This window comes from Apodemus sylvaticus, chromosome 4, assembly GCF_947179515.1.
Source record: "Apodemus sylvaticus chromosome 4, mApoSyl1.1, whole genome shotgun sequence".
Lineage (NCBI taxonomy): Eukaryota > Metazoa > Chordata > Mammalia > Rodentia > Muridae > Apodemus > Apodemus sylvaticus.
Genome location: NC_067475.1, coordinates 107,703,039 through 107,728,462, shown reverse-complemented (window position 1 = coordinate 107,728,462; position 25,424 = coordinate 107,703,039). Strand labels below are relative to the sequence as shown.

The 25,424-nt window shown below is 38.8% G+C and overlaps 1 protein-coding gene across 25 annotated transcripts in view; it reads left to right on the top strand.

Moving 5' to 3' along the window:
- Mbnl1 (muscleblind like splicing regulator 1) overlaps window positions 1–25,424 on the top strand; it is a 168,983-nt gene that overhangs the window by 79,711 nt on the left and 63,848 nt on the right. Inside the window, exon 1 of one of the 25 annotated variants that reach the window (XM_052180448.1) lies at window positions 1,457–1,653. The exons of the other annotated variants lie outside the window; for them this stretch is intronic. The gene's annotated coding sequence lies outside the window, so the exon portion shown is untranslated. Of the gene's footprint in view, window positions 1–1,456; window positions 1,654–25,424 lie in introns of those variants that run through there. 25 annotated transcript variants of the gene reach the window in all.

The following is a 25,424-nucleotide window of genomic DNA, read 5'->3' as shown; positions in this document are numbered from 1 at the left end:
CAGCTGTTCTTTGTTAACTTATTAGATGTAGGTAGACTTACCCTCCCTCAAATAAAGAGGTTCATTTCATTTATTGTTAACTATGTATACTAGAAATGAGGAAGGGACTTAATATTTGTTTTAAAAAGATAATTTTGAGTAGTCACTAAATTACTGGAGTTTTTATATACCAACTAAATGTATTATTATTAGATTTTACTTGCTCTGAATTTGAAGTTGATACCGAAGTGAAGAGTTACTCATGCATATCTGCTATCCTGTATGTAATAAGGTCTTTTCACACCTATGTCCAAATGTCCAAAACAAGTCTAAAATACTCTGCAAGTCAGAGTGCCTTAATTATCTCAACCATTTTCATTTGCTGTATATTCGCTGTAATTACCAGCTTCTCAATGCTTATACTTAGTTTCTAAGTTTCATCCAGCGTACCAAACAGCATCACCCTGAGACTTGCCTCCTGCATGATGACTGCACTCTCCTGGTGCAGTCATCAGCTCAGTGTAAGCTCCTCCTCAAGGCGGGGCCTGTGGGAGTTAGGAGCCTAGGTGTCAAGCTCTCTGCACCTCCATGGGAAGTGCTGTGTCACCAGGCACAGGCAGCCAGCAGGGTATTAGAGCTCCACCCACTGACCTGACCCCCATTGCCCCTCCCTCCAGCTCCCTTTTCCTAGTTCATCTCTTGCTCCTCTCCAGCGTGTACACGCCTGGAACACCTGCCTCCTTCCTATCAAATTCTTTTCTTCATCAAACTCCCCATTCACCCTTATCTGGCTCTCATTGGAAGTGATGTACGTGATGATATATGTGTTGCACAATTAGAAAGTAATTATTTTTCTCAAGAAGATTTAAAAAAAAAAACCAAAACAAAACTAATTGAGTTTAATCTCTGTGTCTTCCTATTTTCTCTTCCAATTTCACAGCTTTGGCTTTCTACCTCTTGCCTGTGGACCAGCTTCCTGGGATTGATTTTTTTTTTACCTTTATAAATAATTTAATATTAAGATTGCAATGACAGGGTATAGTAATCTCATGCGACTTTTGAAATTTTAACGTTAGTCCAGCAGGCATGCTATAACATGTGTCCCTCACTTTTCGTTCTAGAACTAGATCTCCACCCCCTTCATTCATCCATGTTTTGGCTTTCTGTGGGATGTGTGAATGGCTGCCCCCATGTATTTTGTTGCACTTCTCCATTGCTTCTTGTGTTCTGGTGGGAACCTTGGTGATTCTTCTCCGTCGCTACCTGAGCTCTGTGCTGGTTGCTGCTGTCTCCCAGGGTCTTGTGCTGGCTGGTCATGTCTCTACCTCCTTGGCACTGCCCTTGGGCAGAACCATGGTCCCTGGTTGGCTGCGTGTCTAAACCCTTGTGAGGGTGGGGAATATTCCTCCCCCTGCTGCTACAATTGAGCTCTGTGCTGGGTACCATAGAGCCCTCTACACTTGCTTTCAGTTGCTAAGGCATCCCGAGCTTTGGCTGTGGCTCAGTGGTCCTGCTATCCAAACCCTAAAACTTTCCTAGCCTCCACACTCAGTGGTAGCAGCAGGTGTTGGGATTTCTCCAACTTCTAAGGCCTTGGGAGGAAGAGAGTGGCTGTTGACATAGACCTCAAGGATTTTCAGAGTACACGGACACTTCTCCAGAAGATATGTAAAGGTAAGATTCTGATTTCTCTAGGAAGCAGTTTCAGAAGCATAGAAAGCATAACCTCTAGGCATGGGTTAATGTAAATGGATTTTAGTAGAGAGTACTTAGATAAGCTTGTCCTACTTATTGCAAATACTTTTTGGAGGAGGGTAGTTCTGGGTATGCTTTATATTTCTATTCTATTTTACTCCTATTAAATATTAGCATTGAACAGATTTTAAAGTATTGTACTCAATGATTTGAATTTTGAATTCAAATTTTGAAGCATTTTGTTTTTTCCATGTTACAACTGTCATTGTGTATTTAGTAAGATTGTTTTAGAGGTTTAAGTATTAAAAAATAAAGTAGCAATCCTTTATGTCTCAAAGGTACCTGTATTTTAGTTAGCTTGCCATTAATATTTAAAACTAAAAAATTGTTAACTGAGTGTTTCCTTACATTCTACACGTGAAGCAGAAGTGTAACTCTGTCATTCAGGTAATGCTGGAGCACACACTTGACCCTGGTGGGAATTCCAGCCCTGGAACTATGCAATAGCCTTTTCCCTCTTAGGGTTTTATTTCTCTCCCTCTCCTTCTTTTTTTAAAAGCTGGTCTTGTAGTACAACCAAGACCCTTATGAAATTTACTCTTACAGTCCAGCCATCCCCAACACTTAGTAGTTTTCTGTCTCCAAGTCTGTAGTGCTGGGATTATAAGTGGGATTACATCGTGGGCCTGCTTACAGTGTTCTTCATGGAAAATGCACCTGGGACTGGGTAAAGAATCTGTATAGGTGCTAGTGTTCTCTGTTTCTGAGTTGTAGGAAGGCAGCAGTGCAAACCATGTGTGCAGAAGCACAAAACCTAGCACAAGCCAGGCCCTAGCTTATTTCTAACTTACTTTTCACCCCGAGCTTCACAGGCGCTGATTAACTCATGAGCTGACTTCTGATTTCAGCCTTACCATTGATTCAGAGCATCTTTTTACCTTCTTTGATTTCTTAAAAATGAACTTAATATCGTAATCAATACTATGTAATTGAAACTAAGGCTCTTGTTTCTACAACCAACCTAAATTTAGTACTAAAATTTAGTACTAAAATATATGCTTATCAGTAACTTTACAAACTGAAAACATAGTAAATAGTATTTATTTCTATTCTGTCCTATGTTATATTCCCTCCAGACTGCATAGAATAACTAAATAGAATGCTTTGAAGTCTTTATAGTGAGTTAAAATGTGTATTTGGCTTCTTATACAAGAACATAAAAAGTGGCATTTATTGTTCTTATTCTTAATGGTTATAATGAGCTTGCAGTTAAAAAAATGCAACTCATTTAGTCATTAAATAAAACAAAAAGTCTTGATATGGAGTCCAAGGCTAGGAGCTTGCTTTCTGAGTTTAATGTGCCGTGAGTACACCTCACTTACATTTCTCTAGAAATCTTATTGTCCCTTAGGATGAGAAATCAGATGAATATAAGAATGTAAACTCTTAAAAATAACAAAAACTTGTAAAGTAATTATGAATGATAATTATTGCAGAAGGAGTATAGTTTTCTTTTTCATAGTAAGCCTATGGTGGATGTACCTGCTCTCAGAATAAGGCCCAGAGCCCAGTTAGAGTGTTTCTGTGTAACTCAGATCAGCTTGAAACTTGTGGCTTGTCCATTCCATGTATCCTCTTCCTCTGTGCAGCAGAGACCTCCAAACAGAGGGGAGAAGGCAGAATATTTGCAGTAGATACTGAATTAAGAAAATATAAATGTCTTATTGTTTTCTGTAATAAGAAAGTCAAAGTGTGCAACCGTCAGTAGACATGCCCATGTAGAAAAGGAAAAAAGAACAGACCTGTTTCTTCGTCAGAGCAACTGAATGAAAAGATGAATACAGGGCTGTGACAGGTGCTGACATTTTTATTTATGAAGTTTGCTGCTCTAGAGCAAAACATTCCTATTTATTATCCATCTTATATAGACCTAAAAGATTATTGGTTAGTTTTAGAGAATTAAAATGATCTTTTAGTTAATTTTAATATTTTATAAATTGCCTACCTTAGAATCACATAATTATTTTCTAGAAAACTTGAGAGAGGGAGAAGAGAAGAGAGGCAGGTGGTGGGTGGGATGGGTAATGGGAGATCCTTTTGTACCTGACAGTTTCAGATGAAATTAGTCAATACAACCGAAAGGTACCCAAGATACTATTTTTTTAAAAAATTGGGATGGCGAAAGTGAGGCTTTATGAAGCTGAACAGGGTTCATAGACACCAGAAAGCAGAGATGGGGGAGCTGCCAGTCAGATCCCACCTCTTTAAACATTCTGGGCATCCAGTGCTCCCTTCCCTCCTCATCCTTTGAATAGCTCAGTGTCATCAAGGAGAATTAACACAGCTCCCATCCAGGTCATTCTAGGCTCTTATTCTGTAGTATCTTGGCTTTGTGACCTTGGGAGATTTACTTAGAGTGTTCTTCAGCTGCAGTCTCACCCTCTCTAATATATGAATAACATTATCTCCTTGTCAGAGTTTTTATGAAGATTTAATTTAATGAAACAGCTTGTGCCAGTGGCTAGCATACAGAAAATGGCAAATGTATGGTTGTTACTATGCAATTTTGCCAAGGTCACACTGTTAGAAAAGGATTGAGTCACAACTGAAACCCAAGTCTCTCTGAATAAAATAGTAAATAAAATGGGAAAAGATACAAGCACATGCACACACAGCATGCTGCAGTAACCTCAAAACAAAGGTTATACTCTCAACTAATCACAGACATTGAATGATGCATATGCAAATCACAGGCTCAAATAACTAACTACTGGCTTTTATTAACAGTTGACTGAAATATAAACACCTCTTTAAAAGCATAGCATCTTTATCAGATTGACAGATCTGGTTAGTGAAAACCATTTACTGATGGATAGATCTTCCATTCTCTAAGAACCAAAATGTTGTCATGTCATGAGTTAGACTGGCAGAGGGAAGGGAGGGAAATGTCAAGGAATGAATGCAAATTATTGGAGAGGAGACAGAAGTTCTTCTCATCTTGCCTGGTGTTTATTTGTAACCCTGGAGTGTCCCAGGTAGTGAGAATAATGCCAGTTGCACAGGTGGTAGAGTATTCTTTTAAACTTTATTCTCTAAAGCAGAAAACTAGCAGTGTGGGCTCATCCTGAAGAGAGACTAAGCAAAACTGAAATGTCAGAATTTAGCTTCCAATGCTAGGTAGCCATTTACAGATTCAAGGTGTATATATATTTTGTGTGTGTGTGTGTGTAGTTCTTGCTGCTCTGTGACATCCCTTACTAGACTTCGAAAAGCCTGAGGCCAGGAATGTTTATGTATTGATTTATAATCTCAGCACAATGTCTAGGAAAGAAATGGGCATACAGCATATGTTTAATTAAGTTAAAGGAAATGTATTGCAGAAGTGGGTAAGAAGACTAACTTTAGAGTCTAATGGTACCAAAGTGATTCGAAAAGAAGGCTCTGGTGTAGATGTGGGGACTCAGTCTGAATAAAGGGGAAAATTGTAACTTGCAACACATAAAGTAATGGAGTTATGTGTATGACAGAGAAAGAGTATAATTCAAAAAGCTGAAATACTTATGGAGAATTATTGGAATAGCACAGATAATTGTTTTGTAATAGAACGCTCACTGATATTTTGATGTTTATACACAGATATAGTAAGGGAAAGGCATCTCTTATCCTTTATGGAAACAAGAAAACTTAAAAGAACTAAGGAAAATGCTTCATTTTAAACCAAACACTTTGTGTTGATACAACTCACACCTCAAGGCACAAACTGATGCTCCTTTGGGCTGCTCCCCTTCCCTGGAGGCTGTAATCACCCAGTTCAGCATTAGTAATTGTGGCCACACCCAAAGGGGTCAGGACCAGCACCGTCACTGGCTGCTACAGGAGGGTTTTCAGTGGCATAGAAGAGGCACTTGAGTGCCTAGGCTGCATGCAGTCACTCCTTGTATCCAAATCCTGGCGAGTGTATGCTGTCACCCGAAAAGAGCGTGTTTAGAAAATATCAGATGAGAGTAAAAATCAAACCACATGAACACATGTTCCAGGAACATTTGTATCTTAATTTGAAAAAGACCATATGTTGCAGCAGTACTTCAGTAAGATTAAGATAGTGCTGAACTTTCCAGAATATCACCAGAACAAACTTAAATTGACTGCACATTTCAAAATATTTTGCTATACAAACATACATGGATGTGAAGGTAAACATCGAATTGAGTGTGAATGAAGCAAACTTAGAACTAACACGTGCACCTCATTTTATAAATGTGGTAGTCATCTGGGCCGTTATTATTGTTGCAAATGTGGCTGTATATAGACCTCTCAATTTTGCTTTTGGTTGTCTCTGTTTGAATTAGATAGTTTCAATGACCAGGCTATCTCACTTCACTTAACCTGTGGTGTGTTTTCTTTTTTACTTTGTTTCTTATTTTCTAATACCTGCTTTTAATTGTTGTTGGCAGTTTGCTATTTGTGTTTTAACTAGGCTGAAATTTGGGGATATTATTGAAGTAGTACATATTAACAAATAAAAATGAAACCCATCATAAAATCTTTCACATGTGAAAAACTCTTAAATATGTAGGATTCAAGCTTCCCCTTCGTAATTCTTTGTCAATGAATGTGTTCATGGTAGTTTAATTTGCTTTATTCTGCTCTACTATAAATATAAGATAGCATGCTATAAATAAGATCAGTGAGGTCTCTCCTAAGAATTTTGTCATGAGAAGAAAAAGTTTCAGTGCTAAGGGTCAATATATTATAAAGTGACTATAAACATTTACACTATATGAGACGTAAATTATAGAAACTTTATGCCATTTCTAACAGTTAGAAATGTTTTAGTTTAGCCTTGTGGTATGAATATCAGTTCCAGAGCCTAGATTTACCATGTAATGGTTGTGCTGCCTTGGGCAGTTACTTAATTAGATTTTTTAGCAGATTTTTAGTCTTTGTAGTGGGTATAATAATACATGATAGGATTCTTTGAGGATTAAATAGAAATTTGAATTATATCAAGCCATGACTCGCATACACCAAACACTGATAAGTGGTTATTTTCTTTTAACTTCTTTTAATAAGAGAACTTGGGGACATGAGTCTGAGATGAATAAACTAGACCTAATAAGAATTCATCCTATGTAGACGTCAGTGGCGCCGACCTGTACAGTAGCATCATGAGGAGTTTACCACCACAGAGGAGAGAGCTCAGCTAGAGAGAGAAATCGTGCCTAGTCCTCGACAGTGGTGGTTGTTTCAGCAGTGCCCCTTGAAAAGGCTACCACTGAACCTACGCAAGCTCAGCCCTGCATCTTTACATCACACAGAGGCCTTTACACTGTGGTGATCTTCTTATAACCCTGAATATTCAGATACTTCATCTATCACAAGCCAGATGCATTAATTTTGGAACATTCCTTATTTATTTTCTCCACATTGTCCTCAGTTTTCTGGGGAAGGGTTCTTTTGTACATCTCTTCATTTGCTATTGTCATTTGGAATAGGCCTGGGGACTATCACACATGTACAGGAATACCACTCATTTTCATGGAGTAACTTGAGTGTTGTTAGTTTCTTATTAGACCTCTTGATGGCTATTTTCAGGTTAGGAAAACGTGGCTCTGCAGTAATATTTTGAAGTTTGCCTAGGCTATTTGAAGCCAACATCATTTTGCACTTCAAAAAGTGTAGGTTGACCAGAAAGGAGGTCAGAGAATCTCCACTGAAGACACTAACATAGCATAAGCTTCCCAATCTGCAGGGTTCTCCGAGCCTGTCACAGAAAGCAGGGTTCTCTGAGCCTGTAACAGAAAGCCCTCATGACATCTTAGTGCGGTGACTGTGGAGTCTGGTCCATCCAGCCTCCAGACATGATCCATCCAAACGGGAGAAAATAAGAATTTTTTTTTTTTAGCATTTTTAAAGTCTGATGTTGAAAGATTGAGTTTGTTTCTCATATATAAGTATAACTTTGTAATTATTCTAACATGTATGCAAATGCTTCATAAAAATCAACTAACAAAAAACACTGTTAACTTTACTCATGTATTGTTAGGATTGTATTATAGATACTGACCCCTTGAAAAGGGCATCACAGCCCAGAGGTAGTTGATTTAGAACAATTTTAGAACGAAAATTATTTTAAAAATATTTTTACAGAGGTAAAATTAACATTTAAAACAAACAAAAAGAATTCAGCTTAGTGGCTGAGTTCTGTAATCCCTCCTCTGTGGGAGTTGAGGCAGGAAATTCAAAGCCTGCTTGGACTACAGAGCAGATTCTCCAGACTGATCAACTTAGCCAAAAGCCTTGTATCAAAATTAGAAAGAAAATAAATTTTTAAGTGTTGAGGTTAGACAAGGATTGCTTAGCATATTTAAGCCCTAGATACTATATCTAGAACCCCTACAGACACATACAACAAAAAAGAAAGAAAATAATAACCCAGAGACTTATTTTAAAACTGATACTATCTTTGTAAAAATAATATTTTATAGTTCCTTAAATTGGGCTGAAATTATCCTTCTAATAATATTTGAATTATACATTTTCCATTTTAAAGCTACATTGCATTTAGGTTGGATGTTTTCAATAGGTTTTTTTTTTTTTTTCTGCTAGGAGTTCATATATACCGATTCATTTGAAGACAGGTTAGTTTCTGCTTAAGGTTTTTAGTATACTTGGAGTTTTCAGAGGAATTCAAGAGCCTTAAAATGATGGAGACTGGAAGTCAGGAAGACAGGAAGCTAAGCAGGGAATTGGACTGAGTCCCCCAGCTTCCTCAGGGAGCTTGCGTTCTTCACAGTGCTGCCAAAATGGAGGTGTCCTCTGCCGCTCACCGATCCTGCTTCCCCAAGCTGCACGGAGCTAATGAACTGCCCTGGACAGCTTGTGGGGAACTCCTAGTCTTCTAGATGCAATGCTGAGTGAATGGAGGTTTAGAAGAGGGTTCCAGCCAGTCTTTCCCTTCAGTTTTACCATTTCTTATGAACATTAAAATGGAAAAGATAATTAATTTTAGAATCCGTAGTATACATTTTCCACCTGTTGAAAATATGGAGAAGAGTTCCAATTCTGTTTTCTATTTAGCTAAATCTTGCATGTTTTTTTTTTTTTAAGTCAGGTGATATTTAAAAATTGGTCCTAAAGAATTTCACACATCTTTCCTAAGTGAGAAAGTAATGTAATAGGAGGAAGATAGGATACAGAAGACAGAGCCATCTGCCCCAATGAAGAAAATGTATTTTTAGCCAACACTAGAGAATGTAGGATGTAGTTTCCTGAAATGGCTGGATTTGCCAAATGTCTGTTAATGAATAAATGAATAAGCAAGGGAAATTTATCTGCGTGGACAAATGAATGACTAAATTTATTAGTTGTGTGTTCTTATGCTTTTTTTTATTATTTTTAGGAAAAGTATTGAGCCTCAAGTGATACAAAATTTATTGAAAAATGTTCGGTAGAATTCCTCGTTTCTGTGTGGGAGTTGCTAGTTTCTGCACCAGGGCCAGGGCTGTATGATGGATACTGCTTCTGTAGGTTGAATTACCCTGCAAGTGTAGAGGTTTTAGAATAGACAAGAAAACAGAGATCCTAAGCGTGGGGGCTATGCTGAGAAACATAAATACTAGTTCATGTGATCACATCCTAAAAATAACCCGTAGAAGTGAATTAGTAAGATTATGTTGGCTTGAAAGGTATTAGTGTCTCGTGCCCCATTTCATTTGGTGTTGGTGGGAATTGTTATTAAAGGAATACCAAGAGCAATACTTTTTGAGCGAAGGTTGAGATTACAGATTAGGTATTGCTGTTAGGAGAGCTGGGCTTGTTGAACACCTTAGGGCATTGTTGAAATAAGCCTGGCTGCAGAAAGGAACCGAGGTTGACTGTTGAGGAAGAGGGATTCTGCTGAGTGTGTACTTAGCATGGGTATGATTATTTTAAATGGAGCATATAGCTAGAGAGCTCTGGCAGCACTTGAAACACCCAAATAACATCCTTTTTTTCTTTTTTTTTTTTTTTTCACTGCTTACCTTGCAGGTATTTCAAGCTTTTGCCTTTACTTAGCTTGGTATAGAGTTAGGTTTTAGCCAATGTAAAGTACTTGTACTGTCTTGATTCATAGCTGAATAAAATACTTAGTATTGAAAAAAAGAATACAGAAGTCACTTTAGTAACTAGAGAGAATAAACGTTTATTTCTGATTACTCTAAATTAGTAACTTAATGTGGCATTTCACTAGAAAATGAAAAAAAAAGATGCTTTGGACTTTTGCACAAGCAGCTTATCAAAGCTGTGTTTATCTGTGCAGTACTCTGTTCTGCCTAGAGGGAAGAACTGAAGGAGAAAGGCTGCTTGTCATTTCTTATGCATCCTAATAACTAGTTCCTATTTGTCATAGTCATCAGTCTTAATAAAAGCACACAGTTCATTCATGTGTATGTCAGCAAAGTAGACAGTGCTTTGAAAATACTAGCACTTATAAAGTAGGTGCAGTAAATGTTTTGTATTATATACTAATGTTGCTTCTTTTTCAATATGGTGGTAAGAAAGAGTATCAGGTAATAACCCCAAAGATTAGAATGTTGATTAATTGGGCTCAGGGCATTGCCTTTGTTAAGATAAGAAACATTCATTAAAAAATTATTGAGAATTTAATACATGAATACCATATTTATAACATTTTCCTCCTTCTCCTTCTTCCAATTTTTCTCATCTCTCTTTCGCTCCTCAAATTCATGACCTCTTATTTTTTAATTATAATTGGGGTGTGTATGTGTGTTTGTGTATGTGTATGTGTGTGTGTGTGTGTGTGTCTGTGTGTGTGTGTCTGTGTGTGTGTGTGTTTGTGTTTAGGGCTGACCTCTTGGGTCCTCATCGATGGAAAAGTTAAGTCTCACCTCCTCAGGAACTTAATTCCCTGTAGATCTTCCAGGAATGGAGCCTTATAAGGCTTCCCCCATTTGGATTGCATGTGAATTTAGTAGTATCATCTCTTAGACATTGCCTAGGAATAGAAGTGAAAGTCAGCTATGACCATGGAACTTCAGAGAAAGCTGTTGTTGAACAACAGTGGAATCACAATTGTTAAGAACAGTGGAACCACAGCTATTGAGGAACAGTGGAATTACAGATGTTTTTTTCCCACTAGGAAAGGTCACAGGCATCAGTAGAGAGCCAAGGTATGAAAAGCCCCTAACTAGACAAAGTGGGTGAAGTTGGGCCAGATCAGAATATGGAGTTGTGGAATTTGAATTTGAAGATAAACCAAACACTGACTTAGAGAAATCAGGAAGAAGATTCTGGGCAATATGAATGTTTTTATGTTATCATGAATGATAACAAAGAATATTATTAATTCAAAACTTGGGGGGTCTGTGTCCTTGTCTGTGTGATCTACTGCCTCTGCCCAAGCTTTGTTCATGGATTGCTTTATGCTTTTTTACATCTTTGTTTACTTTATGTTGCCCCAACTTCACACAATGTTGTGAGGCAGAGGGCCTGACCTGTCCATAGACCATGGGTGAACCTCTCCATTCATGGTTCTAATGGGTTTTGGGTTTCTGAATCTGTGGATGGAAGTTGAGTATCAGGAGATAAGCTTTGCAGGTCTACCCCACAGGCACAGTGCAAGGCTTGGAGGCTACTTACCTGAGTGAACCTTTGTAGCACTTTCCCAAGCAAATCCTTAATTTCTAATGAATAAGACAGATTATTGTATCAAACATTTATTGTCATTGTCTTTGGACTGTGCTCAGGAAGGCACAGAACTTCACTAGAATAGTTACATTTCTTTGTTATTCTACCTTGTGGCAAAAGTTAAAGACTGAAAGTTGGGCTTGCCTTAATATTTTTTTCAAGAATTAAAAACTTGTTAATATTTCATTATAATGTAATTTCACAGTTGATCTATATTTCTGAAATCTTAAGAAGTCCTTTGTTTATGTTTATATATTTGTTATAGTAATATTTAAAATTATACTCTTATGTGTAAATACATAGGGGAAGAGTCTAATATGGTTGGCTTAAAGGCATACTGCTGGTATTTAATGAACTATAGAAATGATCCCTGAAAGTATAATCTTACTGCTGATATTTAAGCATGCTGTGTTTTCACACACATTATAGTTGACAGTTGTACCAACTGTAATTCAGGTCCACATAAAATGGTATTTGAAATGATATTTAAGAAATATATAGATGGTGCAGTATGCAAAGCATCAACACTGGTCTCCCATATGGAAAAACCTTCTTACAGGTTATTATTGTTATATATCAGATCCTATTTTGAACTTCAGAAGCAGAAGTCGATTTTTGATACCCTCTAGCATTATTCTGAGCTTCTACTTCATTCTACTGATTCTGTGGGTTTTTTTTTTGTTTGTTTGTTTGTTTGTTTGCTTTAAGGAAAAGTTTCTAGGCATAGACTGTCAACTATTTTCACATTTTTTTATTCAACATATTTAAAGTGAAAAGTATTGCTATTATAATATCTGTTATGTAAATTAGTTTTTAATTTTAGACACTTGATTTTATTTTTCTTGCAAACCCTTTGCTCTATTTCTTTTCAAAGTAGTAAAGAAGGAAAGGTAGAAAGAGAAGACAAATATTCAGTCTGAGTGAACAAAGCTGACTGCTATCACATGCTCCCCCAAGTGCAAGTGCTGCTACTGATTAAAATCACTTAAAATACTGATTGATCCTCACTGTTGTGCCACTGTGTGAATCTAGTTCCTTTCAGATGCTCCCGAGAGAGCATAAGAACAAAGGACCCTTTCCTACCCTGGACAGTGAGGCATTTATAAAGTAAAACACATCTTTACTCCGGCTTGGCTTACCTCTCTCGGTCTTTCAACCACTCTCTGGACTGTTCTCCTGCCTCCCTGGAGTGTTAAAAGACATTTCTCTACATTCCTGCTTCCACATTCTGTTTTATCTCTTCATAAACCTTTTCTGAATGAGGACCTGCATTACCATCAGCTCCTCGAGGGCCTCTGCTGCTCCGCTGCTCGGACACTGAGGGAAGTTTCCACATCATCCCACACTGGTTCCCCATGTCAGCACTTAACTGAGGGACAGGCATGACTGACACTGCTCTGTGGTGCTGGAATTTCCTTATTCTGGAATAGCTGCTTAGTTTTGACATTAAAATATATTTTATGGTTATTTGGAATATACATGGAATGAAACGTTTTTTAGGTTATGTCCTATGTTAATAAGTCTGTGTAAGTCAGCTTTATGGGTGACACCTTACAGAAGTGTAAACGTAAGCCTTGTAGTAAAGCACAGACCTCACCTGTGAATGTCAGATATAAATGTTTCCTGTTGAGTGTCAGATACAGCAAGCTGTAATCAGTGAACAGGTCTTATCCGAACATCAGTTCTGGGCTTGGAACAGTGCACGGCTTTGAGCTGTCTGTCAGGTGTGCCCTCCGACATCAGGGGCTTCCTAGATATGAACGTGCCCTACCTCCATTGAACATGCAATTTTGAGTGTGGCTAAGGCCTTGACAGAGTTGAGAGAAGAACAGTGGTTTCTATTTATTCTTTGCTCAGAAGTGCAGCTCCCATTTTTCCTTAGGTTGTCTGAGCTAGAATTATCCTGTGCCAACTTAATGCAGCAGAGACTGGGAGAGGATGTGTTTTGCATGCAGAGATATAGTGAAAATGCCAAGAACTTGGTACAGGCACTGGATTTTGTTTTCTCCTCTTTTCCAGTTTTCATTACAAGGGTACTTGATTGCAAGGGGATGTTATGAAGCAAATGCTACTTGGCCAACTCCAGTGAGAAATATTAATTCTCTGGAAATTTATAGAATTCTTATCATCATCATTTAGCCATATTAAGCACTGTGGCGTGTATAGATTCTAGTTTTTTTTTGGAAATTTGAAAATTGAAATGTAACAAAATACAGTGTTCACCTCTCAAATCCCCACAATAGTATGTATCAGTTCTCAGCCTGTGATTTGTGACCAACAAAGACCATAGGAAAACACAGATACTTACATAACTATTCATAATAGGAATATTGCAGATACGAAGTAGCAATGAAAATAATGTTATGGTAGCGGGTCTGTACTGGCTGGTTTTGTGTGTCAACTTGACATAGACTGGAGTTATCACAGAGGAAGGAGCTTCAGTTGGGGAAGTGCTTCCATGAGATCCAGCTGTGGGGCATTTTCTCAATTAGTGATCAAGGGGGGAGGGCCCCTTGTAGGTGGTACCATCTCTGGGCTGATATTCTTGGCTCATATAAGAGAGCAGGCTGAGCAAGCTTGGGGAAGCAAGCCAGTAAGAAACATCCCTCCATGGCCTCTGCAGCAGCTCCTGCTTCCTGACCTGCTTGAGTTCCAGTCCTGACCTCCTTTGGTGATAAACAGCAATTTGGAACTGTAAGCTGAATAAACCCTTTCCTCCCCAACTTGCTTCTTGGTCAAGATGTTTGTGCAGGAATAGAAATCCTGACTAGGACAGTGTCACCACACCATGAGGAACTGCATTAGAAAGTCACAGCATTAGGAAGGTTGAGAACCAGTGAGTTAGAGCTTGGGGCCATACTCCGTCCATTCTGAAGGAATAGGAAAAGCAGAGAGGCTTTCTTAGAACCGGCTTCCTCTGTTTGAGTGGAGGAGGACAATGTATTGCTGTCTAGATAGGAACTAGCGGAGGATGGGAGATGGAGACAAGTACTGATGTGCATAATCAGAGGCCAGCTGAGCATGCTTTCTTGCAGGTATGTCCTGTGTGAGGATGTAATCATCAATGTGTCCAACTTCTTGTTCTTAGGGCTGTATTGCAGAGATGGCTGTGATTTGTGTTAAAACATTACATATTTAAGTTTGTGGATCATATAGAGCTTAATCACAGCACTACAAAGCAGCTTATTTGTATATTTGGGTTTTCCTCATTCTTTAATATTATAAAGCAGATACCTTTTTATTTTTGCAATATAATTTTCTTGATTGAAGCAATGTGGATACAAGTGAAAGTATAAAGGGACAAAAAAGAGGGGTGTGTGTGTGTGTGTGTGAGTGTGTGCTTGCTTCACTTCCCAAAAGGCATCAAAGCTTGAGACTGGAATTCAAGAGCCTTGCTTCTTCAGTACAGGTACAAGCTGGATCCCTTGATGCCTGTTTCTGTATGGAGGTCAGAGGTCTAGGATCAACACAGCATTTACTCCATGAGCCTCAGCCCACCATACTTAACACATCATTCAGTCCTTAATTACAAACCCTGCTTTGCTATCCTTCTACACTGCTAGTAGATGTGATTAGAGCTAACCCCAAGGCGAGGCCCATTAGGATCTGGAGTAATGGTAACTATTGTCAGTGATGCGATTTGCAACCAATTTTTAGAAGTCCATGATTATAGTCAAGTCCACCCCTGCTCATTAATTATAGAATCCTTGATTAGCCACTTCACATCTTGGAGCTGATTTTCTTACCTCTAAAATAAAGTAGCATCTGCCTTAATTACTTTCAATGACTGTTGTGACATATATAGAAAAGAAAATAATAGTGTTCGGTGTCACTAAACAGTTGCAGCTTTCTCTGTACCACATTCTCACTCTTAAGAGGTAGTGTTCTCATGAGCTAGAATTTCAGCCAAACAGTTGTATGGGAGGGCACTGTGAACATGGTTTTGAGTGTGGTTGATGTTCTAGGAGAATGTGTGTGTCAGGGAGGGCGGCCTGTAACAGGAGGAACGTGTGGAGGTGTAACAGGAGGAAAGACATGTAGAAAACAGTATCCAAGGAATGGAAACTCACCTCAGTGGTTGTCACCCAGTTTTCTCACCTCAGTGGTTGTCACCCAGTTTTCTCACCTACTCTTACCTCCTCCAGCAGCTGTTCCCACAGAACTATGGCTGGAGACCACCCTATGAGGGAGTGAAGGGCCAGACTAAGGAGATCTAAGCTTCAGAGAGAGGAAAAAGGATGATTGTATCCTCGCTGCACAGAGATAGAAGCTTGGAGATCTGGTGTCACTACATAGCCTAGCAGAGAGAAAGAAGTGGGAATCCTGGGAACTGAGGGACCTGTGGGGCAGAAAACAGAAGTGGGAGTAAAGGCAGAAGAAGCTCATGGAGGAATAAGGATTCGCATAGCCATTTTTCAGGAACAGTGGGGTTTGTAAGCTTTAGAATTCTAGATGTCTTCTGGTTTGCTATGCAAAGTCAACCATGAATAAAACAATCATTAATCACTAATAATTAACTTATAATCAAGTGATATAAAGAGTTGTGAGACTTAAAGTTTCTTTACTTCCTAATGTCATTATCTATGAACACAAGTTTTATTTGATGGTTGGATTTTATGACTATTCAAATGATTGTTTATGAAGATAACACTAGTTTGTTAAATCACTGACCTCCTATGTGGTCAGTGGTGTATAACACATGTGGTCCTATGTATATAATAGTGATTGATGAACTAAAAAGAAATGAAAAATAGAGAGATAAATTAGAGTAGATACTATTTTTTTTTTTATTTAAAGGTCCCATTAGATCAAATGATAGAAAAAGGAACAAAATAAATTTGGAAAACATTTCATTTCGTTTGCTTTTAAAACAGCTTGGGTGTGTTTTCTTTTTAAGTGTGTCTTTCTTTTTAAGGTGAGAACTAATTGAGATGGCTATAGGAGTATTAACAACTTTTCCTTTGATTTATAATGATGAATCAGTTTTAGATTATTTTCTGGTTGTGGATTGAATAAAAACAGCACAGTTATGTCTTTTCTATCAAAAGACTTAGGTTTTTTTTAAAAACTAATAAAATTATAGAATTGCCATTTGCTAAAACCACACTAATGAATGTGTTTGACTAAGTTCCTTGGAAAAGAAAACAATGTGACTCATTGAAAAGCTAGATTTACTTCTCATAAACAATGACTAAAATCACCCCGGAGATTAAAACTTCTTACCCCTGAACTAACACAGCTCAAGCTGCTACACCTGTTCTGCCGTTTGCCCAAAACTACATGTATAAGCAAGAAAGGGTTTTTGCTTTCGTCTTTGCTGACCTTACAAAAACTAAATATATTTTGACCTAGTCACTTGGGCAGGACAAATTGCATTGCAGTTACCAAGAGGCATCCAAACTGATTTCCTTGCTAAAGATGGTTGAACCAAATTTCGATAAATAAATAACATGAAGACCAAATTTCGATAAATAAACACAATCTAAATTTCTTACAATTTTCAGTCAGTTTTATCTTGTCACTGATTGTTATTTTGGTTCCTGATTGTTGTGGGGATAGAGGCAATAGTACATTGATTAGCAGTTTCCTCTTGGAGGGGGGAGAGCAGGGCTTTGTCCAGAGAGCTGATTACGGTGGTGCCTATGGCTCCCTGAGTGATTGAGTTCACACTACTTCCAAAGTGACTTGACTGGACCTGGAGTTGAGTGGGGATGCTTGGTCAGCTATGGAGCCCTGTGGGCTGGCCCTAGCATACCACTGGCAGGGCAAACACCGCAGGAGGATATTTGGAGTTAAGTTGTGGCTCTAGATACCAAAGGTGTTGCTGCAGTGGTTATCAACCCTCCTAATGCTGTGACGGTTCAGTACAGTTTTTATGTTGTGCTCCCCCCAAACATAAAATTATTTCATTGCTATTTTGTAACTCTAACTCTGCTACTGTTAGGAATCGTCATGCAACTCTCAGATATGTATGATGTCTGACACGAGAGCCCTGTGAACGTCTTGTTTGGCCACTGCAGGGGTCACAACTCAGAGGCTGAGAACCACTGTTTTATTGGCTGTGATCACGGTGTTCCAATGGAAAGTTTGTCAGTTACCGACTGACCGTGATTTCAAAAGCTTGAGGAGAGTCTGGGCATTGAGTCATCATCCCTGGCGTCTGGACCAATTTCTGCAGTAAGACCAGTTCCTTGGTATAAAGGTCTGAGGGTCATTTTTCCCTAGGCTCATCTTAGGGGCCGTCCTTTGTGTGCTCATCTTAGGGGCCTTCCTTTGTGTGCTCATCTTAGGGGCCGTCCTTTGTGTGGCGTCTCTTTAGGTGCGTCTGCCTCCCAGCCCTGAGTAGGGATTCCTCTTCTCTATCTCTCCATGTGGCTCCCCCTGGGTTCCATTACTGCTTCATTTTCTCTTTTATTATTTTAACTACTGGCTATTCTCTCCCTAAATGTTACTCTGGAAACTCTCAAACTTGTTCAAAAATTGCCACATTAGTAGAATGAGCATTCAAGTGAGTTTACTAATTGTTAACATTTTGCCACTATTTTTTTCTTTTTTTTCTTTTACTCTGTATATGTAATGTGTGTAGGTATACATGTGTGTTGTGTGTACTTGTCATGTTGTGCATAGGAGGTTAGAGGACAGATTGCAAGAGTCATTTCTCTTTTTACACCCTATCGGCCCTGGAGATTAAACTCCGGTTGCAAGTCTTGGCACCAGCACCCTCCACTTGACACAGCTCACCAGCCACATTTTGATAATGTTGTTTTTATTCTTTTTTTTTGAGTATTTAAAAGAACAAAATGATATACACCCATTCCTTTTGTTAGTTAATGTTACCCAGATGCTGCCATATTTGACTAAGTTATACTTCTCAACTTTTGAAGGTTTCTTTTTGACTCATTTATTTGTCAGACAATTAGAGCTATAATTAACAGGAACTGAAGCTAAGCTGTGAAATAAACAGCCTGACTACAAACAGAGAGAGAGAGAGAGAGAGAGAGAGAGAGAGAGAGAGAGAGAGAGAGAGAGAGAGAGAGAGAAAGAGAGGTTTGAGTTAGAATGCAGTTAGAGGAGCCCGTATGTTCTTCTCTGTCATTTACCCACTCACTGATTCCTTTCTTCAGTCACCAACCTTTATCAGTTACATTGTAACAGGCTCTGTATGTGCTGCTGAGAGTCCTTGACTCTAAAGAGCATAATCTGTGTCCAAGAGCAGAATGAGTATTTATTTACGGGAGATCCTGGGTACTATGGAAAGGGAGACAAGATTTGTCCCTCACACAGCAATTTGTAGTATGGAGGAATGAACTAAACAGATAAGGAAAACACCATTATCCTTCAGCCAAAGAAGCATGAAATGTACAGAATATTCTAAACCCAGGGCAGCTCTGTACAGCGTGGCATTTGCTGGGGCGCTGTCTTCAGAAGGAGAAGCTGCAGTGTGGCAGGTGGTGTGGCAGACATCTCCCGAAGTCAGCATGAATGTGTAAAGCCTAAGGCGACAGCGAGGTGGGGCAGGTCTGTTTCCACAATCCTTCCCTCAAAACATCCGAGAAAAGGGCTGATCTTGCCGTTTTTAATTCTAGGAGATTAAGCCCATCTAGTAGCAGCTAATTCTGATATTACCTAGCTCCGTTACTTTAACAAATTATGTCCTTTGACCGGTTCCTGAGGAGCTGTCTGTAACTGATAGCTGCTGCAGGAGGGCCGGTCATTCTTTGGTGAGCATGTGGCCCTGCTGGGCTTCCAGGGATCCAGCGCATGACCCCACACCATGCACATAGTGGCCATGCTTATTAGAGGGAACTAGTGGGTGGTGGTGGTGTTTTTGTGTTTTATTTTTTGTTTTGTTTTTAATAAGAAAGCGTGAACTGTGAGAGAGGGTTAATGAGAAGCTGAGAGGAGAAATGAAAGGAATTGGAGGGAATACTTGGGGACTGTGGGTGCCTATGTTATTGCTTATTCTCAGAGAGTAGAAACAAAAGTTAGTTTCACACCTACAGTAAGAAGACGTAGTGAACGGTTTACAGTTACCGCATTTCTCAAGGACATCAAGGACGTGGGCTTCTCAGCCTAGGCACTGTCAGTTTTGTATCCCTAATGAGCATTTGTTGTAGGCTCATTCCTTGCTTTGTAGAGTCCTTGGCAGCATCCCTGGGTGGCCTCTTCCCACTGCATGCCAATATGCCAGCAGTAGTTTCCCCAAACCTCCAGCTGTGACACCAAACATGTAAAGATGTCCTTGATTAAAAGCTAGGCACTTAATTAAAAAAACAAGAAGAAAGTAGGTTAGTTACCTTCCTGTGGGCTTGCAGTATTTATTAATTTCATTGTGTAGCATTTATCATAGTGTGCGTGCATGCGTGTGTGTGTGTGTGTGTGTGTGTGTGTGTGTGCCTCTGTGGATGTTTGTTTATGCATGTGTAGATGTGTGTTGTTCTTGTATGTGGGCAGATGACATTGCCTAATAAGTATTATGAAGTTTTTACGGATTTAAAATTAAAGTATCATGCCAGAACACAACATCATGGAAATCAAGTGTCCGATACTCTATAACAGCTCTACATGTTCACAGAACAGCAGCAGAAACCAGGAAGAAGGAAGCAAAGAAATAGCCCTGGCCAGTCAGGTGTGCCATACTGGAATCAGACTTTTCTTTTAAAATTGCATTTTTATTTATCAACTTAATATTTTATCTGTATTTTGGAAATTAGTAATGGGACCAACAAGATCTGCAAATAGCATTGAGGGATATGAACTGAAGCTCCTATGCAGGCCTTGCCTCCTCAGAGCCCATTCTTTATTCTGAAGCCTTAACTTATTAAATTCACGGATCCAGACGTCCTCTTACCTCAGTGTTCCTTAACCTTCCTAATGCTGCGACTCTTCAACCCAGCCCCTCATGTTGTCCTGGCTCCTGACCCTGAAAGGACTCCATTGCTGCTTCTTAACTGCCATGGTGCTACTGCTCAGTACTTTAGCCCAATGTACCCTGTTTGACATCCGTTATCTCTTCTTCCCTTTCTTCTCTCGCCCCCCTTCCTCCCCAGGCTCCACTATGAACCAAATTCGAGGCCCAAGCACACCAGGCAGTGCTCTAACACTGAGTCACTGAGTCACACCTGACCATTATTTGGTGGTCACTCAAGGATGGCCTACTGGGGTTCTTGTGATAAGAAAATGTCAGTGTTTGCCTTTTTTTCTGAACCAATTTAAACATGTGATAAATTTATCGCACAACTAAATGGTTCAGGAAATACAACTCATTTAGAGACGGTAACCATCTTCTACACAAACCTTTTCCCCAAAATGGTTATAAGAGAAGTAGTTTCTTTAATCACAGGATATAGTTTCAAGATTTCATTACTTTCCATATATAATTCTCCAAACCAAGTTCCTCCTTCCTTTTCCTTCTCCATCGAAGCCAGAGCTTCTCAGCCTGAATGTCGTGACTCCTTTGGCTCCTGCATATCAGATATTTGCACTACAACATAAGAGAAGCAAAGTTACAGTTAAGTGGAAATGAAATGGTTTGGGGGCACCACCACAATATGAGAAAATGTATTAAAAGCTCTCAGAATTAGGAATGTTAAGAACTTGTGTGAGGAATATAGCCTGCAATGTGGTATTCTGGCTTAGCATTGCCTATATCCACTTATTACTATTACTATTATTACTATTACTATTATTATTATTGTTGTTGTTGTTGTTATTATTACTGGTTCTGGAGTAAAAGGGACACATGTACACGTTGCAGCTCAGTGTGCCTTAGGTGAGCTTTTTGTCTTTATTATCTCAGAGATCCTTGCAAGGACTCAGGACGGCCTTCCGGATGCTTGTTAAATCCCTGCAGTTTTACTGGAGGGAAGGGAGGTTCAGAAGGTTCATTAGATGCTGGGTAGCAGAATCCCACCCATGTCAGAACACAGGAGGAAGTTGTGACAAACCTGCCATCCCAGCTGCCAGAGACTGAGTGTCCTTCCCAGCTGAGGATGCTTAAAGGACATTTGATTTGAAGATCAAAATCCACACATATGTAAGGCATTTGGTTTGGAATACTTTTCCCATAAGCTTGTTTTCTGAACTCAGTCCTTTGAACATAGCTTTGCACAACATGTTTTTAAACTGGCTGCATTGAGTTTTGGCAAAAATCCTTTGACTTGAGAGGGCAGAGGGTGGGATCAGACATACTGATGGGCTGCAGAAGAATAGAGAGCAAGACTGTTGTCTCGGGAAAGGAGTCCAGGTTTCAGTCCATGTCTTTCCCTTTGTGGGCTGTGATAACATGGAGTGTGTGTGGTGATTCAAAGCAGGCAAGTGTTGGGACTCTTGGGCTCTGCTCAGTCCCTGCCACACCGAGAGCAGGCTTTCATAATTGGCCTTGGGGGGGCATCTGATAATTTTTATAAAGAAAATGGCTTCTGCTAATGTTTTACCACGTGTCATCCATTTTATCTCTTATTGAGTGAGGAGCTGCTAGGTGACATAACCACTCCATTCATGTGTCAGTAACTAGCCACAGGTTTAACTCTGCTGTTTCTGCATTTAGCACATAACGACAGACAGAATGGCTTGATTCTGTCACTCTTTGTTCAGGGTTGTTTAAGTCCTTTCATTTTCACAGTTTGATACCTCAGATTCCATGTATGAGCCTTTACATCGAGTTGATCTTTTCTGACATACAGAGAAGTAACTGAACATGTATCCATGGTAACTTGGCACATTCTCAGTGAAGTTTTCTTGTTTTTTTGTTCTTTTGTCTTTCAAAAACTGCGACTTCTGAAAATGGAAAGGAGAAACCTTTCCCTAACCTCACTGTTCATCCTAAAACCTATTGTTGGACAACTAATATAGCTGTGGCATCAGTACACATGGCGTTCTGATATTTTAACTGTGTGTATCTGTTAAGCATATTTTCTTTTTTATTTTATTACAGTTTTAAATTTTTTGATTTTCTGAATTAAAATACTCAAACTTATACAAAAAATATAAACTTGTAACTGCCACAATTCTCAGCATCTATGTTCAAGAGTTTTCAGTATCTGTTCATTGCATTTTGAGTCAGTGTGACATACAATGTATTATATATAATTTTATTCACAAATACTTTGGTGAATGTATAGATGATTAAGATTTCTTCCAAACTTTCCAAACATTCCTGTATACATAATATATAAATATCATTTCTACATTAGTACTTCATCGTTTGAAAGCTTATAATGCCTTAAAATTTTAATATATTCATAAGTCACTTTATTAATCAGATTTTTTATCAGTCTGAGTGATATTTGTGTGTGTGTGTGTGTGTGTGTGTGTGTTTAAGTAATATTGAATTCAGGATGGAAACTTTCAAAGGCATAAACAGAACAGTCTGTGTCATCACAAACGTGTAAAGAATTGGCAAAACTACACAAACCTTCAGTTCTTGATCAGCGAACTGAGATAGTTGCCTCATAATAACACAGATCTCTCATTAACTCTTAAGAGCCATCACACACACAGAAAGAGAAAAAGAGACAGAGAGAGATGGAGAGGGAGAGGGAGAGGAGAGAGAAAGAAACTTTAGTGATTGCAATGAAAGTAAGAGGCAGGTGGATCTGAGTTTGAGGCCAGCCTGGCTTACATAGAGAGTTTCAGGACAGCCAGGGCTACACAGAGAAATCCTATCCTGAAAAACAAGCAAGAATGCTAAGTAGGCTGGTAATCATAGCAATCCTAGCCAGAACTTTTGCTACTGTTTGATTCCAGAGTTATTCTTACCTTAAGTTTAATTAGCATCAGATGTGTCTGATTCCAAGACAGTGTGTCTCTGATTTCAGTGGCTTTTAGAGCAGGTACACAGCTATCATTGCATGGGTTTTTACAAGTTGATCTTTACACCACTTAATTTTGCTCTGTTTTAATCCATTTTTAGTTTGCTGTATGAGTCATCTTGCTTAGTTCTTCAGATTATAATGCAGTAGCCTTAGCACCTAATAAGAAGGCAGATACATTTCCAAACCTGAATTAAACTAATGCCTCACTTATTTTAAGTGGTCTATTGGAATAGACATTTTTATTCATTATTAAATTTTGGAAGTAAATCAGTTTGGGGGTGGGGGGTTGCCTAGATTATAGCAGATACAGACTGCAATTTAAATATATAGGCACACCAAAGTGGCAAGTAGTGCATCCAATTAGGAAGCTAAGCCTTGAATGTCATAGACATCTTTTGTTATTGTTTATTCACTAAGAAAATGAGAGGCATCAGACTAATTGCTTCCTGCTGTCAGTTCTTTTGAATGGTGAATAAAGAGAACCACTTCTTTACATACCACTGCATTCATTTGCGCATTGCTGATGCTGTAATAGACCACTGTTGGGAAGGGATAGTTTGCCAAATATTAGAGTAATTATTTTATGTAGTAAAGAGAATAAATTGATACAGTGTTCATAATTCAGAGATGGAACTGAAGATGTATTATATACTTACTCAAGATGACCAAAGCTATAATTCCACAGTAAAAGTGCATTAGACACTGTTTATATACGAGCTCTAAAGTGATTTGATTAGCTTAGGAAAAAATGTTGATCTTCCAGTGGGAAGAAAACTTATGTTTCCGTTCTGTAATTGGGTTTTCAAGTAAAAAAAAATAATATTAAAATTAAGGCTCAGTGAATACTGCAAATGGCCATAAAGCAGTGTGGGCGGAGGTTCCTAGCTGTGGACTCAGGGCTTCTCTGCGCCTTCTTCATTTGGCTCAGCCGTATCCTGTCGAAGCTCATGCTAAGTGCTGAGTCATTTCTGATGTAAATGTTGTAACTTTGTCTTTTACACAGTTTGTTAGACTGAGCAACTCCTTTATCTTTTTTATTTAGAAATATTTAATTTAAAATAATTATAAATTATAATTAAACTTTAATACCCAAGGACTATATATATATATACACACACACACACACACACACACACACTAGCTTCTATTTTGAATTACTGTTTGGTGTTGCAAGTTGTATTTTTAAAATTGCAGTGAAAGACCTTACTTTGTGAGGTGATTTGGATGGTGAAGGAAATTTTTTTCATTTTCATCTTTTTTGTTTTTCTAATAATGGCCACTGGCAGTGATCCCATGCAGACAAAATGCCCAGAGCATTCTCAGCTGAGCCATCATCAGCATCCTTCCTGCAGTCAGTGTCAGCCCCCAGCATCTCCTGCAGCTCTGCAGTCCTTCACACTGCTGCAAATCACTGCTGTAGCTTCATCCCATAGAGTGCCCGACATGTCCTGGCATTTTCTTTTTGTGCCAGACAACCCCAACTAGAGTATCCAGTTGGACTCGAAGGAAGTAGACTGGAAAATGGGCACACTGTGATTCTTGGAAGTGAAATGGATGTGAAACTCATGAATAAAATAGGGAAATTTTACTAACCATGTAAAAGTTTTCAGTTTGTGGACCGGAGCATGCAAAATCAGTTAGAGGAGTACTTACCATGCTTGTGCCTTTAACAGGCCGATAGGGCCATACGCCTGCCTCTGACCCACAGCTCCCAACTCAGAATATGGACTGGGATGTCACAGCAATTGTTTTGTCCATGGACCAAGACAATTGGTGTCCATTGTGATATAAAGATAAGAGCACTTCTAAGATGAAGATGTGATTGCGAGTTCTTGGGCTTGTGAAGCCTCCTTTAAGAACTGCTCTTGGTACTCTATAGTATTATGTCTTCCTTGTGTAAAGCATTGGTACTAAAAGAATCCTCTTGTCAACCAGTGTATAATATCTGCGCAGTGAAGTGCAGAGAGCTGATGTGAATTCCCTGAAATCATAATGTGCTGCAGTCAGTAGGTCATCAGTCAGATCAGAAAAGCACTACCGATTACCCACTGAATTATGCATACAAATATTTGCAACATCCTGAGTAATTAACTCGTAAAAATAAACAATTATCATAATGGAGATTGAGTGAATTTCCATACATTTTCCAGTCCTTAAAAAGATATTATCCAGCTTGTTAATACTATTATATTTCTTAATGAGAAATATTTGAGATACAGTTTTCACCACATGTATTTTCCCTGG